Source organism: Pan paniscus, chromosome 3, assembly GCF_029289425.2.
Source record: "Pan paniscus chromosome 3, NHGRI_mPanPan1-v2.0_pri, whole genome shotgun sequence".
In the NCBI taxonomy this organism is placed as follows: domain Eukaryota; kingdom Metazoa; phylum Chordata; class Mammalia; order Primates; family Hominidae; genus Pan; species Pan paniscus.
In genome coordinates this window covers 146,855,225-146,876,210 of record NC_073252.2, presented here as the reverse complement: position 1 = coordinate 146,876,210, position 20,986 = coordinate 146,855,225, and the positions used below count along the sequence as shown (strand labels likewise).

Below are 20,986 nucleotides of genomic sequence, written 5' to 3'. Positions count from 1 at the left end.
GTTATTATGTAGAGATTTCAGGAAAGACTTTATTGATAAGGAGACACTGGAGCACAATTTGAAAGCCAAGAGTGTGAACCAAGAAGACAACAAAAGGAAGAAAATTCCAGACAGAGGGTCCATCATGCGCATAGGCCCTGAGGTAGAAAATGACCTGGGATGGTTGACGATGACAATGATATGTTGTATTTGGAGGAAGGAGCTATGTTATAAAAGGACCTGTAGCCATTGAAAGGATGTGGCTCTTACTTTGAGTGCAGTGGACAACCTTTGAGTGATTTTGAAGAGAGAAGTGATGTAATAACACTTACATTATATTTGTTTTAGTCTGGCTGCGATGTAGAAAACAGACCATGGAAGGGCAATGGTGAAAGCAGGAAGACCCAGTTAGGAGGCCATTTCATAATTCAAGCTGAAATGCTGGTGGCTGGTAAGAAGTGGTCAGATTCTGGATATGTTTTTAAAGAAGAGCTGGCAGAAGTTGGTGATGATTGGATGTGAGGTTTGGAAAATAGAGGAGTCAAGGATTACTCCAAGGTTCGAGATTTGAACAACTGGAAAGAGAGAGTTATCAATAACTGTGATGGGGAAGACTGGGAGAAAAGTCAGGCCCAGAGATAAAAACTTGCAGATTGATTTTAATCATGTTGCGTTAGATATATATGTCTGTTAAACAGCCAGGAGTGTTCAGTGGTATATATCTGCAGTTCTGGAGTTCAGGGGGAGGTCCAATAAAAATATGCAAAACTGTTAAAGCTGGAATTCAGCCCTAACGTGTGTGCAAAACCAAGAGACTGGATGAGATAACCAAAGAAGGAGGTATGGATAGAAAAGAGAAAAGAAAAGGCTAAGAATGAAGCCCTGGCATATCCCAATGTTTACAGTTTAGGGAGATAAGATAGAATCAATACAAGATATCTAGGAATAAAAAGAAATATGTAAGATTATATGAAAGAAACTTGCCAGAAAAAAATAAACAAAATGATGTAAAAGAAATGAATGATACACCAAGCTCTTGGATCAAAAAACTCAGTGTTAACAAAGATATTAATTCTCTGTAAGTTAATTTATAAATGTAATGGGTTGCTGATAGAAAGTACCCATGAGATTTTTGTGGCACTAGACACCTGTGCTATCTGTGGGTGGAAAAATAGACAAGAATAGTGAAGGAACTCTCAAAAAAAGGTGGGGAGCAATAATGGAGGAATTAGCCTGATTAGATTTTAAAATCTACTTGAAGCCTCAACCCCTAAATTGAAACAATGTGTTAGTGGTATATAAATAGACAAATAAATCAATATATAGAAATAAGGAAATCTAGAAGTAGCCTAAAGTTGGCCTTTAAAAGATGGAATACTCAAAAAAAAAAGGAATAACCTGGTAGTCATCTGGAAAAATAAAATAAAATTATATCTAAGTCTTATACCATACTCTAAGCATAAGTTCTAAGAGGTCCAGAGATTTAAATGTTTTAAATAACAGATCAATAAAAGCACCAGAAGAAAAATTGGGGAAATTATTTTATAATTTGAGCGGGGCCAGTTCTTCTAACCAAGATACAATATCAACAAGTTACAAAACAAAAAAGAAACTTCTGCATGGCAGGAAAAAAAAGTATAAACAAAGAAATAGCAATAGAAAAGTAAAAAATATGTCACAGACAGAATGGCTATTGTAGCTTCTTTTATTAGCTCCAATATTTAAAGAGCTCCTAGAAATGGATAATAACAATAACACAGTTTTTTTAAAAATTGGCAAAGGATAAAAACAAATAATTTGCAGGAAAAGAAATACAAAGTTTTAAACATATGAAGAAATATTCAACTTAAGATAGAAAAATGCAAGTTAAAACTAGTTGCCATTTTCTACCTATAAGAATTAAAAAATTAAAAATTTCATAATAAGACCTCTTGGTGAGGTGATGGGGAAGCAGGTACTCTCATACATTGCTAGAAGTTTAAATTGTCACAATCCCTTGGAAAAGAAATTTATCAGTATCTAAAACAAACTAAATGCCTTTTTTCTTTGACCTAGGAATCCCGCCTCTGGAAATTGATTCACATATCCCTACACACATACAAAATAGTATATACACAAGGTCATTTATTGGAGCATTGTAAATGCAAAAGTATGGAAACAATTGAAATGTTCATCAATAGAAAAGTGGTAAAATAAATTAACTAGATACTTGTTAAAAAATAATTGAAAATCTATTTTGTGCTGATAAGAAATGGCCTCCAAAACACATCATTAATTGAAAAAAAGAATTATGCAGCAGTCAGCATAATATTCTACATTTATGTTGAAAATAGAGGAAAATAAGAATATTTATTTGCATTTTCATGTGTTATACAAATAAACTGAACTAATACACAAGAAAGAAATAATAGTTGGGAAAAGAGAGTGGAAATTGTGTAGAAGAGAGATTGGGGTAGATGGAAGAGTTTTCACTGCATATAGAATCTTTATATTTTAAACTTTCTGAAATATGAGTCTATTATCTATAGAAAATATTTAATTAATAAAAGAAGAATAATTGAAATTTGCAAATAATATTTTGGGAGGCATCTATTATTGATAAAATAAGAATTTACAAATATTAAGCAAGAGAATGGTAGAAGAATTGGAAACATTAAGTTTAGTCAGCTCTTCAAAGAGTTCTACTATAAAGGAAATGGGATAGTAGCTGGAAGGGAATATAAGATAGTTGTATGCTCATGGGAATAATCCAGTTGAAATAATAAATTTGGTCATGCAGATAAGACAGAAATTCTTGGGAGTGATGTGTTACAGTGAGTCAGAAGAAATGGGACCTAGTTTACTAATTATGATTAACATTATGTTTTTGATACTTATCCATGTTGATGGACATAGCCCTTGTTCTTGTTCATTCATTGTACTGAATGTAGAGTTTCTTTATATAAATATACCACTACAGTATTTATTCATTCCTCTATTGAAAGACATTTGGGTTGCCTCCAGTTATTTACCATCATTAATGATATTGTTAAGAATATTCTTGTATGTGTCTTGCAGCATTCATACTAAATCCCTATGGTTTATATTTTGGGAGTACAATTGCTGGATTATCTAACATGAGCATCATCAGTGTTCCTTGATAATGTTAAATTATTCATTATTCCCCAAATTGGTTGTAGCAATTTACCACTCTTCTTCTTTTTTTTTTTTTTTTTTGTTCTTTTCTAGAAACAGTGTCTAGCTCTGTCACCCAGGCTGGAGTGCAGTGGCCTGACCTTGGTTCACTGCAGCCTCAACCTCAGGGGCTCATGTAATCCTCCCACCTCAACTTCCCAAGTAGCTGAAACTACAGGCACATGCCACCACATTCAGCTAATTTTTGTACTTTTTGTAGAGATGGAGTCTCACTATTGCTGCCCAGGCTGGTCTCAAACTCCTGGGCTCATGTAATTCTCCCTCTTTGGCCTGCCAAAAAGCAGGGATTATAGGTGTGAGCACCGCCCCCTGGCTGTAATTTATATTCCTAGCAAGCAGTTTGTTGGTTTTCTATTGCTCTACACCCCTCCCTACACTTTGAATTTTGACAATCTCATGAGCATGAAATAGTATCTCCTTGTAGTTGTAATTTATATTTACCTGATCACTAGTAAGTTTGACTATCTTTTCTAATAGTTATTGGGCATTTAAGTATCCTGTTCTTTGAAATGCTAAACTATATATTTGCCCATTTTTCAATTTATTTGTCTTTTTCTTACTTATTTTTAGTATTTCTCTATATATTTTAACACTAATTCTATAACATAATATCTAACATTATTAAGTGCTTATAATATGCCTGGCCTTGTTTTGGGCACCTTATGTTAATTAACCCATTTGATCTTTGCAACAGCCCTAAAAGATGGGAAGATTTGTTATCTCCAGTTTGTGTATAGGGAACTGAAGCACATAGATGTTACATACCTTACCCAAAGTTGTCCAGGTTATAAGTGGTGAAATCTGGTTTGAACTCTGGTAATTTAGTTCCAAAGAATATTTCTCACTGTTTCTCAATCCTGCTTTCATTTTGTATATTGAAAAGATCTCTCAGTCTCTGGCACGCCTTTCCATTTTGTTTATGGTATCTGTTCATATGCAGACTTGTTCTCTTTTTGTGTTTTTATTTTTTTAACTTACTCAGATCTGTCAATGTCTTCCTTATTTTTAAAAACTAATTCCATTATCTTAGGATCATGATGATATTATTACTTATTTTCTTTAAAAGTTTTCAAGTTTTGCCTTGGACATTTTGGTCAGATTCCCCACCCCACCTTAGAATTAATCTTTTCTCTTTGTATGTGGTTTGATAGAGGGTTCTATCATTATTACTATATTCTATGTGAATTATGAATTTCTCCATCAGCATTTATTGCTTAGCTCACTGGCTTATAAAGTCATCTCTGTCACATATCAATAAAAGGATTATTTTTCTGGCTCTCTATTCTGTTCTGTTTGCCTATTTGTCTGCCTCTGCATAATACACACTGTCTTAATTTCCAAAGCTTTCCAAGTTTTGTTATCTGCTAGGACTTGCCCCTCCCAACTTGTTCTTCCTTAGATTTTCCTTACTATTTTTGCCCTTTTGCTCTTCTACATTAACTTTAGAAACTGCTGTTTTAGTTCCATGAAACACTCTGCTTAGATTTTTATTGAACTAGCATTGAAATATATTGATTACTTGCCTAGAGTTTATATCACTGCAATATTGAGTCTACATTTAAATTAACACGATGTAGTCTTCCTTTACATACTAGCTTCTTTTATGTTATCAAGAATTTTTGTAATTCCTACATAAATTCTTAGAGATTTTTGTGATATTCAGTATTACATGCCTTTAATATTTTGTAGCTTAAAAATTAGTTTTTCCTATTATATTGTCTAAAGGGTTATTGTAAAAGAAAGCCGTTGAGTTGAGTATGTTGGGTTCATATCTAACAATTTAGCATTCATATTAGTTGTAATAGTGTGCATATTATCTAATTATATGATAATTATATTGCCTAAGAAAAAATATTTTGTCTTTTCCTTTTTTTTTTTTTTTTTTTGAGACAGAGTCTCCCTCTGTCACCCAAGCTGGAGTGCAGTGGTGAAAACATGGCTCACTGTAGCTTCAACCTCTCACGTGAGCCTTGACCTCCCAGCCTCAAGTGATCCTCACACCTCAGCCTCCTGAGTAGCTCAGTTCACAGGCACATACCACCGCCACACTCAGCTAATTTTTTGTATTCTTTTGTAAAGACAGCACTTCGACATGTTGCCAGGCTGGTCTTGACCTCCTGGGCTCAAATGATCCACCAGCCTCAGCCTCTCAAAGTGCTAGGATTACAGGCATGAAGCAATGCTCCCGCTCCCAACCTATCTCTTCCTTTTTAATTCTTACCATTCTTACTTCTTTGTTTTGCCCTATTATAATGACTGGGATGTTAGGACAATATTGAATAGAAATGTTGAGTGCAGGCATTGTTATTTGCTTCTTAAATGAGAATGCTTCTAGAAGCTTAACACTAAGTATGATGTTTGCTACAAATTTCTAAACATGTATTTTCACATCAAAATCTACTTTGTCAGAAATTAAAGTTAAACTGTATAAAGCTTCACTTTATTCTTGCTTTGTAAAGCATTTTTATCATGAATTAGTGTTAAATGTTATCAATTTATTTCTTTTGAATTAATTGAGATAAGATGTATTACATTACTATATTCTGCTAATGTTATATCTTCCTTCCTTTCATAGAATGCTCGGCCATGATATGTTTTTAATACATTTTAATTTGCCAATTTTTAATTTATATATATTTACATCTGTATTGTTAAGTGATATTGGTTAATAATTTATTTTATTGTACTGATCTTATCCTGTGCTTTATTGTCTTTATCAAGGTTATATTTACCTTGTCTCTCTTTCAATTCTCTGGAGTAGTCTATTAAACCTGAGAATTATTGTTATATGAAAGCCTGGTAAAACTCATTTATAAAACAACACAAATGGACCTGTGGAGGCAATATTGAATTCTTAGTTGCTATTAGTTTGTTCATTTTCTTCTATTCTTGAGTTAGATTTGGTCACTGAAAATAATATCAACAAATATTAGAAAATATTTATGAAGCACATAATATTTGCCTGGTGGTGTTCTCTGCATGTTACAATCATTATTATTTTTATCTTTATATCAACTCTATGAGGTGCTATGATTATCCACATTTTCCAAATGGAAAAGCTGAGAGTTTAATTAATTTGCTCAAGATCACACCATGAGTAAGGAGTAAGCTGAGATTCAGGCCCAGGAATTATGACACAGAGGCTACACTTTTAATCATTATACTATGCTGCTTCTAAAGAAAAATAACAACAAACATTTTTTCTGGAAAATTATTTCTTTCCCTAAGTATTCTAATTTACTGAAATAAGGTTGTTCATGATATTTTCTTAGGAGTTTTAAGGCTCAAATGCATTTGCACTTGCCGCCTTTCCATTCCTAATCTTGTTGATTTGTGCCTATTTTTTTTAGATCAGTATTGATTGAAGTTTGTCGATTTTATTAATCTTTTTAAACAACCAGCTTCTGGTTTTGCTGATACTTGGTATTATTTGCTTTCGATTTTATTAAAATATGCTCTTATCTTTACTATTTCCTCCCCTCAACTTTCTTTCGTTTATTATATGGTTCTCTTTGTAGCATCTTAAATAGAAAATTTAACTCATTTATTTTTTTTTATTTTTAGATAAATGTACTTAAAGCTGTAGATTAATTACAAATATGGATTAAACTGGGTCACAAATGTTTTGATATGTAGCTTTATTGTCGTTAACTGTAATTATTTCCTAATATCTATTTTACTTCCTTCCTTAACCAATAAGTATATGATTAAGTTAGTAAATTTATGTGGGTTGTGGGAGATACTTTATACTATTGTTTTCTAGTGATCAGAGAAGGTAGCATACTAGCCTTTCTTGAAATTATGTTGTGACTGGTATTTTTAAGTAGTATATAATCAATTTTTTATAAATGCTCCATTTGTACTTGAAAAAATATGTATTCCCTGCTGTGAAACATTTTAATATATTTATTATATCAAGCCTATTAATTGTACCTTTTTTTTTTCATTCAGGTTCTCACTCTGTTGCCCAGGCTGGAGTGCAGTGGCACAATCATGGCTCACTGTGGCCTCGAACTCCCAGGCCCAAAAGATCCTGCTACCTCAGCTTTCCAAGTAGCTGGGACTTCAGGCACATGCCACCATGCTTGGTTAATTTTCATAATTTTTGTAGAGACAGGGTTTCCCCACGTTGCCCAGTCTGGTTTCAAACCCCTGGGCTCAAGCAATCTGCTCACCTCAGCCTCCTAAAGTGCTGGGATTACAGGTGTGAGTGACCATGCCTGATCATAATTGTACATTCTTGTACAAGCCTTTTTCGTAGACATGTTTTCATTTCCTTTGGTTAAATACCTAAGAGTATAATTTCTATGTCATAGGATATTTGTGTGTTTAGTTTTATAATAAACTGCCATTAGTTTTCCATGTGGCTGTACCATTTTGTATTCCCACCAGCAATGCGTGAGATTTCTTGTACCATATCCTCATCAATACCACTTATTGTCAATTCTTTTACTTTTAGTTGCAGTTCATTGAAATTTTTTTTTCTAACTATTGATAAGGAACATCTTTTCATATGCTTATTGGCCATTTGTATATCTTCTTAAAAATCTGTTGGAGTCTTTTGCCTTTTTTTTTTTCTTTTTTTTGAGACAGAGTTTTGCTCTTGTCACCCAGGCTGGAGTGCAGTGGCGCGATCTTGGCTAACTGCAACCTCCGTCTCCTGGGTTCAAGCAATTCTCCTGCCTCAGCCTCCTGGAGTAGCTGGGATTACAGGTACCCACCACCACGCCCAGCTAATTTTTTTGTATTTTTAGTAGAGACGGGGTTTCACCATGTTGGCCAGGCTGGTCTTGAACTCTTGACCTCAGGTGATCCACCCGCCATGGCCTCCCAAAGTGCTGGGATTACAGGTGTGAGCCACTGAGACCGGCCTTGCCCATTTGTTAATTGGGTTATATATTGTATTGTAAGAGTCCTTTATATATTCAGCACAGATGTTCTCTTCTCTCAGTAGTACTGCCATTTTGATTTTCTTAATGATGTCTTTTGATGAGCAAAAGTTTTTAGGTGTTATATAATATTGTTTATAAGTGTTGATAAATCTTTGCCCTTAGGTTGCAAATTTTTCTTCTAGAAATTTTATAGTTTTAATTTTTACATGTATGTCTGAGATTCATTTTGAATTAATTTCGTGGTGAGGCAGTTAATCATAGAAAGTCCTCCTAGTCTCTCTCTACTAGGTGCAGCATGGGGAATCTAATTTCCTTGAACTTTGAGCTATCCCACAAACAAAGTATGCAGAAAATAACTTTTTACACAGACATAGATCTAGAAACATCAAAACTATAATATTAGCTAACGCAGTTGCCATAACTGCTATATTTTCTTCCTAACATCACACCCAAATCTTGCTCTCTCGAAACCCCATTCAAATCCTACCTCTCCCACGAATTTTTTTTCATGAACGGATTAGAGAAGGAATGACACCTTCCTTTAAACTCCCAACACACTTCATCCCTGTGTTTCTTCAGGATCATAGCTCTTCCTGCCACATAGCAGAGTTATTTGATATTTGTCTCATTTTCCCTTCAGACAAAAAGCTCCTTGAGGGCGGTTCCCTTGTCTTATTTATTTTGTAATCTTGAGGCCCTGGGAGAGGATGTGTTCTGTCCATTTTTGTGAGATGCCTAGATATACTGGCAATTGATATTCTGTGGATGACAACAGCTGATATGCTCTTGTGGGAAAATAAATCTTCATTTCAGTCTGGATTTCACCATTCAATCTTACTGATATTACTAAATAAGAAAATAATTCAGTTTATCAAACACAAAGATAACATCTGAGTATTTACAGTGAGCTGCTCATAGGTAATATTTAGGAACAAAAAGAAAACGGCCATATGGCCATGTGAACTTGGAGTCAGTTTTTATAACGTGAAGCTTTTATCTCCCTCTCACAAACATCCCATTGGTAATCATTGTTGTTAACAACCACTAGTCTTAATAAACATTTATTATCAACCAAGCAGTGTTTAAGTGTTCTATGCATATTATCTCTCCTTCAATCCTTATAGCAATCTTGTGAAGTAAATAGGATCATATCATAATTCCCATTTACTCCTGAGAAAAATTAATGGTTAAAGAGATTAAATAATATACCCACAGTCACAGAGCTAGTTGGTGGTAGAGTCTGGATTTGAACTCAGGCCATCTAATTCCAGAGTCTGTGCTCTTAACCATTACCCAAGAGGGCCTCCCATTATTGTCATGAAGCTAGCTGCCTGGCAAGCATGCATGCTAAAATTAAGCCTGCAGAGCAATTATTCCATTATTTTAGTTTAATCACACATAAGAGTTTAAATATCTGGTACATATATTTGGGCTTGTACAGATAGTTTCTTCTTAAAATTTAATTCTTCAAAATTAAACTGATTGAAGTATACTTCAGTTATATTACCTTCTCTAATGAAAAAAATAGCAAAAAATTTGTATAAAACAATCCTGTAATGTAACATTTTTTTGTGTGTGTTTAATTCTGAACTCTACTCCTTCCCTGAAACAATCCTGACACTTTTGTGGTAGAAATTTCCCTTAAAGTTTGCCTTATCATGGGCTACACAGAGTTAGAGACTATTTTTCTTTGTGATTTTCAGACAGAAGGTATAACTCAGAGCTCAGAAGGTAGGGAGGTTGCTATCTCAAACTGCAGGGTGAAGGGAGCCATCAAATATGTGTTTATTAGAAAAACTCTCTACTATCTTATTCCTGGGGTCTGTGGATCCAATGGAGAGAAATAAGAGAAACATAATTTTAAATTTGATATCCCAAGTTTGATAGAAGGTCTTTTTTTGCTTATTGAAAAAACAAACAAACAAACAAAAAAAGGACCTGATGCTTTACATGACTTATTGTTAAGGGCATTTGAATCATTTGGGAAAGTGTACGCAACTATAATTCAACAGTAGTTATATCTGAGTATATCACACCCACACACAAAATCCATCTGAAGGAGAACGCAATTGCCTGTAATATGTGTCTACTCTGTAAGAGTTCTGGTGCTCCAATATGTCTCATTGCACATTTATGCCTTTTGCAATCAATGGGTTGCCTGTAATTATTGATTTTGATATAGTATATTCAGGTGATGGGAGAATTGCCCCAATCCAATGCATGACTTTATGAAGGTGTTAAACCATGAGAATAATATGTTTGTAGCTGCAACCAGTGGGGGCTATGAGAAGGGTTTAAAAGCCAGTCATATTTCACAAGACTCAACTTGCTACACAAGACACAAGAGATTTGTTTACAGATCTCAATGGGAATTTCTCCGTAAGTCTGGTGAAACATGTAGTGTGTGGTTGCACGGCAGCCCGAGATGTCAGGTGAGAGAAAATTTAATTATAACAGATGGCATTAACTATATAAAATTCAGGGGCTCTAGTTTATATATGAGTAAGCATGGAAGAATTGAGTGTTTGCCTGTATTGCCCCAGAACATGACTAGACTATGTGAGATTATTGTAATTGGTTTCTAATCTAGGGCCAGGTTAGCAGTTTAGAGGGTTATAGGTAGATGACGGCTTCTCAGTAGTTAACTAATAATACTCCCTCTGAATGCTTTTCAAAATGGATGTCCCTAAATGTTACAGCTCTTGTACAATTTTTCTAGTAGGTTTTCTGGTTTTTATTGGGAAATCACACCCACTTCCCAACCACCCCCCAGCAAAAAAAAAAAAAACAGGAAAAGAAAAAAAAAGCGTATCCCTAGAGAACACTGGTTTTTCATCATTTTTTTCTACTAAGCTAAATAGTTACTAACCTAAGTTCTTTTGTTACCAGCCCCACCATTCATCCCAGATCATTAACCATATTTGAGTTCATGTTGACTAGCCTAATACCACCATTGTGAATAGAAAGTGAACAATATAAGAATAGAGAAAAAACTTTTTTTTCTAAAAGTCTACAGGTTTTAAATCCAAATTTCTGAAAATTTGCAATAAGTTTTATTTTTAAGTAATTAAAGTAATATATGCTTATTACAGACAAACTGGAAGGTAATTAAAAAAATTAAAAGAATATAAAAATCACTCATAACTCCACCATCCAAAATAGATACTTTAATATTTTAGTACATTTCCTTCTGCTTAATTTTAAGTATTTTTACATTGTCAAAATTATATAGGTTATAATGTTATGTCATTTAAAATTGTGACAATTAGCCAAACATTTTATGAATATAATTTATAATTAAAAGCTATTATTTTATTCTATGAACAGAATATAATTTTCCAAATCATATTCCTTTTTAGAGGATACTAATTTTTTTTCAGATTACTTTTAGTATTATGTAGTTATCAGAACATCAAGGGAAAAATATTATTTTTTATTACTTTGCAAGGAGGAGTGAGAATAGAATACAACTTTAGACAAAAAAAAATGACTCTTATGTTTGAACAAAATATTTTAAAAGTCCTTTGGTTTAAAAACTAAGGCAGGTCCAGAGCAAAGTTTAGAATGGGATGTCAAAATTAAGGAATCTAAACAACTCTGCAAAATAAAGTGAAAGTACATTTCCTCTAAAGGAAAGGGTTTTGAAATAAAAAATGATTTGGAGCAGCTCTCTGTGGTCATCAAAGTGTTGAGACTGGGGGAAGGAATCCAGGAGGGTGAAGTTGCTAGGACTCAAGGAAGAAAGGACAGGGAAGGAGGCTTTGAAAGAAGAGACCAGGGCTCATCAACATGGCTGCAGTGCAGAGCCCAAGGAGAGACTCAGCCAGGAAACAACTCCTGGATGGTCAACAAACTCTAACAGCATGGATGTGGCCCATGTATTTTTAAGTAATTTTCTATCTTGCATTGTAAATCCTTTCCACCACTCTAAATTCTAAATGCTGGAAAAATGATGGAAAAGGCATGAAAATGAACCAGTGAAGCTTACATGACATACAGAGGCAGAGATGAGATGTCATAGGGATTAAGAAAAGGCCTGCTACAGGGCTTTAGAGCAAGTTATAGCAGAGACAAGGTGGTATAAGTATCTCTTGTCCCCACCTAATTCCGCTATTTACGCATTTTGAAAAGTCACTGGGACTTTCTGCAGTTAATATGGGTGAAAAAAGCTTGGCTTATTTAACTTGCATATTAAAACTATCTGGGTAATCACAGATAGTTGAAGGACCTGGGGAACTTTGGGTTACATGAAAATCAACATATTGGTTTATTTATTCTATATTGGGTATTTTTTCTTGTGTTATATTCTAAAAAGAGAAATGACTAATTCAAGAGCTACGGTTTTAAGATTCTTACAGCGTGTTACCAAGCTACTTTCTTGCTTACACCAGTTTATAGTCCCACAAACACTGGACAAGAATGCCTAAAGATACTGAATATTTTAAGTAAAATATGAAAGAGTAATCTTGTTGCCAATGACATCAAGATGGGTCTAGAGATTTTCTAGGTGCTTACACTCTCTCATTTAAGACTGACAAGGTGCTAAATCAGACATTAATGAGATGTGATTATTTCTTAATTGAGGGCCTCAGTATCTCATGAAAGAGTGAAACACCCATCACCTTAAATTAATAATGATGAGAAAAAAGGTCTGTTTTTAACCAAAATTGGCCAGTGATGCTTTTAGCTTACCCACAGTTCACACTTCTGGTTTTACTTAAAAGTGAGTAAAGAAAATGTAAATTGTGATTCTTGGTTTTTGCAATTCACTGCAGTATGTCTTCTCCTTCCCCAGGCTCTATTTCCAGAAAAAAAAAAAAAATCTGACAGCTGAGCATTCTTAAGAAATCACATAATTAAAGAAGGCAAATACAACACTTTGATTATGAGGCACAAATTTACCCACAAATGAATGCTTTAAAAAATAATACACTGGCTTGCTATTTTCTTCATGGGTGTAAACATCAGTGATATTCTGCTAACTGCTTTTTGAAAACATACATGACAGAAAAAGAAATGGTAGCAGGACCCTGGCATTTCCACAAAAGAGTAAGATTTATCTACTCCTTTTAATCAACACTGTTCTTTTCACCAAGCCCAAATCCACATATTCTAAAGCCTACTATTTTCTCTGGTAGTTTAAAAGGTAATAAATATCTATTTGGGCAGCTTGGTGACAGGGTGCAGGTTGCAACTCAGACCAGGAGAGGTTTTCCTAACATTTTATTGAGAAGGTTCTGTTTCTACTAAACACTCTTACTTGGAATAGCTTTTACAGAAAAAAAAAAAAAAAAAAAAAGAAAGTTGGTTTTTTTAATGCAATATCTAAATAGAAGCGGAAAATAACAAGAAAACAGTATTATTTTTTGGAAACAAACTTTTATTTTGGTCAAAATCTGTATGGCAATACAAGATAATGTAAACAGTTTTGTTTTAGCAAGAACAATTGTCAAAAGTCTAGCAACTTTGAACATTCATAAATCATTTCAGTTCCCTGAGGCTTTTATAAGTTTTGATTGTTCAAAGATAAGAAAGATCTGGCTCAACTCTAGAGACATTTGGTGTTTTGTATTTTGTTTTGTGTCTGAATGATAGATGTGTGAACAGGGGTGGTTACTATGAGTCCCTAATCATGTATTTGGACACATGAATGGGATTTAACAAACTGTCTCACACAGGATCAGCAAATGCCCATGATACCAATCCAGTAATCAAGTTTCCCAGAACCCCAGCTCACAGCTGACCCCTGCCCCACCTCTGCAGGTATAGAAACTGAGGTTACTACATAAAAGAAAGGGCACATCTTAATGTACTCTCCAAATCTCTTTGGGGGCTGTATTAAAACCAATAATTAGGCCCTAAATAATTTTATACATTGTGCTGGGCACAGTGGCTCAGCCTGTAATTCCAGCACTTTGGGAGGCCAAGGCGGGCAGATCACAAGGTCAAGAGTTGGAGACCATCCTGGCCAATATGGTGAAACCCCTTCTCTACTAAGAATACAAAAATTAGGTGGGTGTGGTGGTGTACGCCTGTAATCCCAGCTACTCTGGAGGCTGAGGCAGAAGAATTGCTTGAACCCAGGAGGCCGAGGTTGCAGTGAACTGAGATCACACCACTGCACTCCAGCCTGGGCGACAGAGCAAGACTCTGTCTTGAAAATAATAATAATAATAATAATAATTTTGTATATCTATGATTTTTATTTCTTAATATGCCTCCTCCTTCCACCCACCCCTTCCAACTATCCTTCAACTTCTTAGTTTCTTTGATGTTCAGACCCTCAAATGTCATTCATACAAGTGAAGTGGGCCTTCTTCATTTAAAGACACATATTCTTATTAACCTGTTTAAAGTCAGAAAGTAGAAGGATCTCCCGGTTATACTGTCTTACAAGCTATCATTTTCTTTTTGCATTTGCAGAGTATGAATCAGGGAATATATGCCCAAAACATGTCTGTATGGAAACAGTTTCCACTCTTAGCTTTCCATTATGGCTTTGTACAAAACTTAATAAAGAGAGCTACTCTTGTGTAATTTAACTCTCCAGTTCCCCCACCAAAGTTGACTGCTAGGTTTTTTTATGTCACTACATCCATTTGTCCTCACATCATCCTCTTAATCCAGCTTTATGGGATATTTCTGGAAAAGATGAGGACATCCACATTTCTAAAGCCAGGAAAGTTGTGCATAGGAGAGCAGGAGATAGAAAAATTATAATTTTTTGCTACATTTTTCTGAGAAATACTTCAAACAGATACTATCTTATTCTTTTATTTGCATATTGCCTGTTTTAAATAATTCAATGTTTTACTTGTGGTGACCTGCCGTTGTTGAAAGTTTTCATCGAGGTATTCAAACTGATAAGAGTAATTCCTTTAAGTTCCTTTGACCTTTTTGCTTTGGGAGGAGAGAATGGTAGACATAAGGGGTTAAAGTAATAGGCAATGATCTAGAAAGATAGGTTATTCAGAGTAACTGTCAGCCTTAGAAATGTGTGGGCCTTAGAAATGTGTGGTACAGGTGCCAGTACAGTAAATACATTTGGTTCTAATTTCTTCACATCATTTATTCTTCTGTCTGACTCTCAGATGACCTTTAGCACAATACTAGAGGTGCCAAGGAAATAATAAAAGTGCCAGGAAGGGACCAACACCCAGCAACAACACAGCAGCTTATGAGTCAATGAAACCTGTTTGATCAGGTCTTTAATGAGAATTCCTACAAGCACCACTGTTTCCATCTCAGAGTCTGGGACTTAAGCAGGGGTTTATTAGCACAACCAACTCCACCTCTCATCTTCTGGAATCAAATGGAAATAATGAGCAATATCATAGATTAAAAGCCAAGTGCATAAAAATGTGAGAGTTTATGTCATTGTATTAGTCCATTTTTCACACTGCTGATAAAGACATACCCAAGATTGGGAAGAAAAAGAGGTTTAACTGGACTCACAGTTCCATAGGGCTGGGGAGGCCTCACAATCATGGTGAAAGGCAAGGAGGAGCAAGTCATGTCTTTCATGGATGGGGGCAGGCAAGGAGAAGAGAGAGCTTGTGTGGGGAAACTCCCCCTTTCAAAACCATCAGATCTCATGAGACTCATTTGCTATCACAAGAACAGTGCAGGAAAGACGTGCCCCCATGATTCAGTTACCTCCCACTGGGTCCCCTCCCAGAACACATGGGAATTCAAGATGAGATTTGGGTGGGGACACAGACAAACCACATCATTCTGCTCCTAGCCCCTCCCAAATCTCATGTCCTCACATTTCAAAACCAATGGTGCCTTCCCAACAATTGCCCAAAGTCTTTTATTATTATTATTATTATACTTTAAGTTTTAGGGTACATGTGCACAATGTGCAGGTTAGTTACATATGTATACATGTGCCATGCTGGTGTGCTGCACCCATTAACTTGTCATTTAGCATTAGGTATATCTCCTAATGCTATCCCTCCCCTCTCCCCCCACCCCACAACAGTCCCCAGAGTGTGATGTTCCCCTTCCTGTGTCCATGTGTTCTCATTGTTCAATTCCCATCTATGAGTGAGAACATGCAGTGTTTGGTTTTTTGTCCTTGCGATAGTTTACTGAGAATGATGATTTCCAATTTCATCCATGTCCCTACAAAGGACATGAACTCATCATGTTTTATGGCTGCATAGTATTCCATGGTGTATATGACAATTGCCCAAAGTGTTAACTCATTTCAGCATTAACTCAAATGTCCACCATCCAAAGTCTCATCTGAAACAAGGCAAGTTCCTTCCATCTGTGAGCCTGTAAAATCAAAAGCAGGTTAGTTACTTCCTAGATACAATGAGGGTACAGGCATTGAGTAAATGCAGCCATTCCAAATGGGAGATATTGGCCAAAACAAAGGGGCTACAGGCCCCATGCTAGTCTGAAATTTAGGAGAACAGTCAAATCTTAAGGCTCCAAAATGATTTCCTGTGACTCCACATCTCACATCCAGGTCTTGCTGATGCAAGAGGTGGGCTCCCATGGCCTTGGGCACCTCTGCCCCTGTGGCTTTGCAGGGTGTAATCAAAAGCAAGTTGCTGCTTTCATTGGCTGGCATTGAGTGTCTGCAGCTTTTCCAGGCATATGGCACAAGCTGTCAGTGGATCTACCATTCTGGGGTCTAGAGGTTGGTGGCCCTCTTCTCACAGCTCCACTAGATGATGCCTCAGTAGGGACTCTGTGGGGGCTCCAACCCCACATTTCTCTTTATCACTGCTGTTGTGGGAAGTCAGGGACCCTGAACAGGTTCCCCCGATACACTGCCTTAGCAGATTCTCCATGAGGGCCCTGCCGCTGCAGTAAACTTCTGCCTGGGCATCAAGGCATTTCCATATCCTCTGAAATCTAGGCAGAGGTTCCCAAAACACAATTCTTGACTCCTCTGCATTTGCAGGCTCAACACCACATGGAAGTTGCCAAGTCTTGGGGCTTGTACCCTCTGAAGCAATGGCCAGAGCTCTACATTGGCCCCCTTCAGCCATGGCTGGAGTGGCTGGGACTCAGGACACCAAGTCCCTAGGCTGCACACAGCACAAGGACCCTGGGCCCATGAAACCATTGTTCTTACTAGGCCTCCAAGTCCATGGTGGAAGGGGCTGCAGTGAAGACCTCTAACATGCCCTGGAGATATTTTCCCCATTGTCTCGGGGATTCACATTCAGCTCATTACTTATGCAAATTTCTGCATCTGGTTTGAATTTCTCCTCAGAAAATGGGATTTTCTTTTCTATCACATTGTCAGGCTGCAAATTTTCCAAATTCTTATGCTCTGCTTCCTTTATAAAACTGAATGCCTTTAACAGCACCCAAGTCATATCTTGAATGTTTTGCTGCTTAGAAATTTCTTCCACCAGATACCCTAAATCATCTCCCTCAAGTTCAAAGTGTCACAAATCTCTAGGGCAGGGGCAAAATGGCACCAGTCTCTTTGCCTAAACATAACAAGAGTCACCTTTGCTCTAGTTCCCAATAAGTTCCTCATCTCCATCTGAGACCACCTCAACCTGGACTTTATTGTTCATATCACTATCAGTATTCCTGTCAAAGCCATTCAACAAGTCTCTATGAAGTTCCAAACTTTCCCACATTTTCCTGTCTTCTTCTGAGCCCTCCAAAATGTTCCAACCTCTACCTGTTACCCAGTGCCAAAGTTGCTTCCACATTTTCAGGTATCCTTTTAGCAATACACCACTCTGCTGATACCAATTTACTGTGTTAACCTGTTTTCATGCTGCTGATAAAGACATACCCAAGACTGGGAAGAAAAAGTTTAATGGACTTACACTTCTGCATGGCTAGGGAGGACTCACAATCATGGTGGAAGGCAAAGAGAAGAGAGAGTTTGCCCAGGGAAATGCCCATTATTAAAACCATCAGATCTCATGAGACTCATTCACGATCAGAAGAGCAGCACAGGAAAGACGTGCCCCCATGATTCAATTACCTCCCACTGGGTCCACCCCACAACACATGGGAATTCAAGATGAGATTTGGGTGGGCACACAGTCAAACCGTATCAGTCATCTTCAGATACTGCATCCCATCGGTATCCCAGAACTGTTACCTAAATACATACTAAATATTTGGGCAGTACAGAGCAAATGATCTTGGAGAACAATTCTTCTGTAGATAAGACAGGCCTTACTAGACAGACCACACTGACGGGACAACCCGTATATAAACACAAACAGGTCCAAAGTCATAGTTGATACTGCTTTTGTTTCTTCTAGAGATGAAGCCCTTATAAAATTTAGACAGGTGAAATGTTAACATACTGATTCACATCAAGAAAGCCAGTGTAGGAATATCTCATCTCCACCTACACATGTGCACACACACACACACATAAACACATACACCACACATGATTTTTATTTTATACTTCTCTCGAGAGAGTGGTGACAAACTGTCATTTTTATCAAAGTCCCTATTCAATCAAAATACAGAGCTTTCCAAAGGTATTTAAAGGTTAGGTGTTCTGTAATTGTTGTTTTACACATATTTACATCAACCATAGCAAGACCATTTTGCATTCCTCTTGAGAGGCAAGAATTGCAGTGTGCCCTGGTTCATGTTTAGTACCTCTTCTGGCAGCGTTTCTATTTCAGTGATACCTGGAACCATCAGTTGAGAGGCTCCTGGAAGCCAAGATCTTGCTTTTAGCCTGTAATTCATTTTCATTTCCTTTCATTTTACTTAAATGTGCTTAAACTGTTGAACAGAACATACTATTACTTGTAAACCTGAGGGCCTTTAACCCAGAACTCTCTAATTTAATTTTCTCTACCACCAGAGAGGAAAAATAGAAGTACAAAAATGAAAAACATTGTTACATTAGCTCACACGACCTTGCAAAGATTTTCATTTGTTTGTTTAAGAAGAGGCCTGAGCAGAAAATCTCAACATACTACCTAAGTTACATCAAATCTCTGCTTCTGAAACTTACAACAGATCTAACCTGCCAGAGGGAAGAAATAATAGGAGATGGCACCAGGAAATGGATTTGTCATTCTTACTTGGGGGTGAGGTGGGGCGGGGAATAAAACACCTAAGCAGTTCATCATCTTACATTTGAACTTTCCAACAAATTATGAACCCACAAGTTTAGTTTTGAAGATAATAAAATTGGCATGCACAAAAGGAATCCCATATAATTATCGATACAGAATAGCAGGTCTCTTCCATGACTAAAATAAATCAGACTCACCGCTCTTCATGGATGTTCAGTGCTCTTGAGACTGGAACTGTATTTCCTAGGAAAATGAATCAGAATCATAGAAATGCAGAGCTAAAAGGGAACTTAGAGGTCAGCTAGTTCCTTCCTATACAGCTGTTCAGCAATGGAGTCTGCACTCAACTTCACAGGTCCTGATTTCTTGTCAAGCACTCTCCTCAAGGTGCCTTTCTTTCAATTATGTATTCGTATTTGTTTGTTTGTCTTGTTTTGTTTTAAATGCCAGTGTGTCCCTTCTTTATTTCTTGACCCTATTTCCCATTATTGAATACCATAACTCTTTACCTAGATGAAATTAGCATAGATGTGTTTAAGTCTTCATATGGTAATGCCAAAAACAGTCAAGACCTTGGTATCTTCAACAAATTATAGCATAGTTCGAGTTTGGTTCATTCACAAGGAATCTGGTTGAGCGTCATAATTGTCTATTTGTTACCCTGATGCAGGACTGCTTCTCCAGGCAACAATTTTGCCAAAGCAATATGATTTGGATATTGAGGGGGAGAAAGAGCTGCTATCTTTACTGTTGTTTTCCTTCTTTGAGCCATGCTTTGCAGTCTTTGGTTTCTTCATCTCTTGTTGGAGTGGGTAACAACTAAATTTGGGTACTTCCCTTATCAAGTTTCCTGCCCAGGTGTCTGTCAGGACACAGAGTTCCACAGCATGCATCAATGGCTGTCGTCAACAAGGGTCCACCTGACATGTTCATTCAACATAGAAGTCCTCAAGAATGCAAGGCCACAGTGCATCCATAGTTCAGTCAGTTCCTATGATAACTAAAGGAATTAAAATATATTTGAGACCTTGAATGTTCCTAAGCATACCACAATCAGAAATAAAAGTTAGCACAGTAAGAAAAGAACACAAAATAACAAGGATTTATCTGTAGTATACAGTTATATCTCTGCTGTTTCAAAATTTGCCTGTGAAACAATGCAGAATCTTTTATCCTCTCTCTCATATTCAAAGTATTTTCTCTATGCATTCCCATCTTAAACATACCCTGATAAATCTTCTTTCTGGTATTTTTTTGTTGTTCTTTCTGTCTCTCTTGGTCTTAGCTTTATCATACTATCCTTCTCTCATTGCTGGTCTATATGCAAAACTTCTCTGCCATAAGACACTGGAATGACTCATGAATTCCACTCCCTGAGTAATGCCTTTGGGTCAAGCTTCCAAGACCCCAGTCAGGCAACCAAACAAGACAGCTGATGAGACTTGGGAATATCTGCCCCAACATGGATGATACTGTCAACTCCCAACAGGGTCAGTTACAAGGAAATGCTTCACGTTGGTTCTTCTCACTTCCCTCAGTTTCTCCTGATGTCATTTTTTTAGACTAGCGAGATTTTCAGCTTTAGAAACATGGTGTGATCCAAAGAAAAACTGGGCCTACTTTCAATTGCATATCCCACTCTTCCTGATCTTGCATCTGCCCTGACAGCCTCACAACCATCCCTACTCCCTCTGTCCAATGGAGTCTGGTCACTGCAACCCAAGGCCAAGCCAGGTTCTGTGCAGCTGGTCCCTCAGTGCCCCCGTTCTTGTCCTCAGAGAAGGGAGGCACAGAATTCTCTATAGTCAGGTTTCCTTTTACTTAACTGCAGGAATAACTCTCATCCTAACCCAGACCAGAAGATTCAGAAAAGTCTTTGGCTCT

The 20,986-nt window shown here is 36.7% G+C and overlaps 1 protein-coding gene and 1 non-coding gene across 2 annotated transcripts in view; one reads left to right on the top strand and one right to left on the bottom strand.

The window, feature by feature from the left end:
• Window positions 1-20,986, bottom strand: part of LOC117980150 (proline-rich protein 36-like) — a 578,765-nt gene that overhangs the window by 22,501 nt on the left and 535,278 nt on the right. The gene's annotated exons all lie outside the window — the stretch shown is intronic.
• LOC112439699 (U7 small nuclear RNA) lies at window positions 10,755-10,816 on the top strand. The gene has a single exon (XR_003027938.1). It is a non-coding gene; the product is annotated as a U7 small nuclear RNA (small nuclear RNA).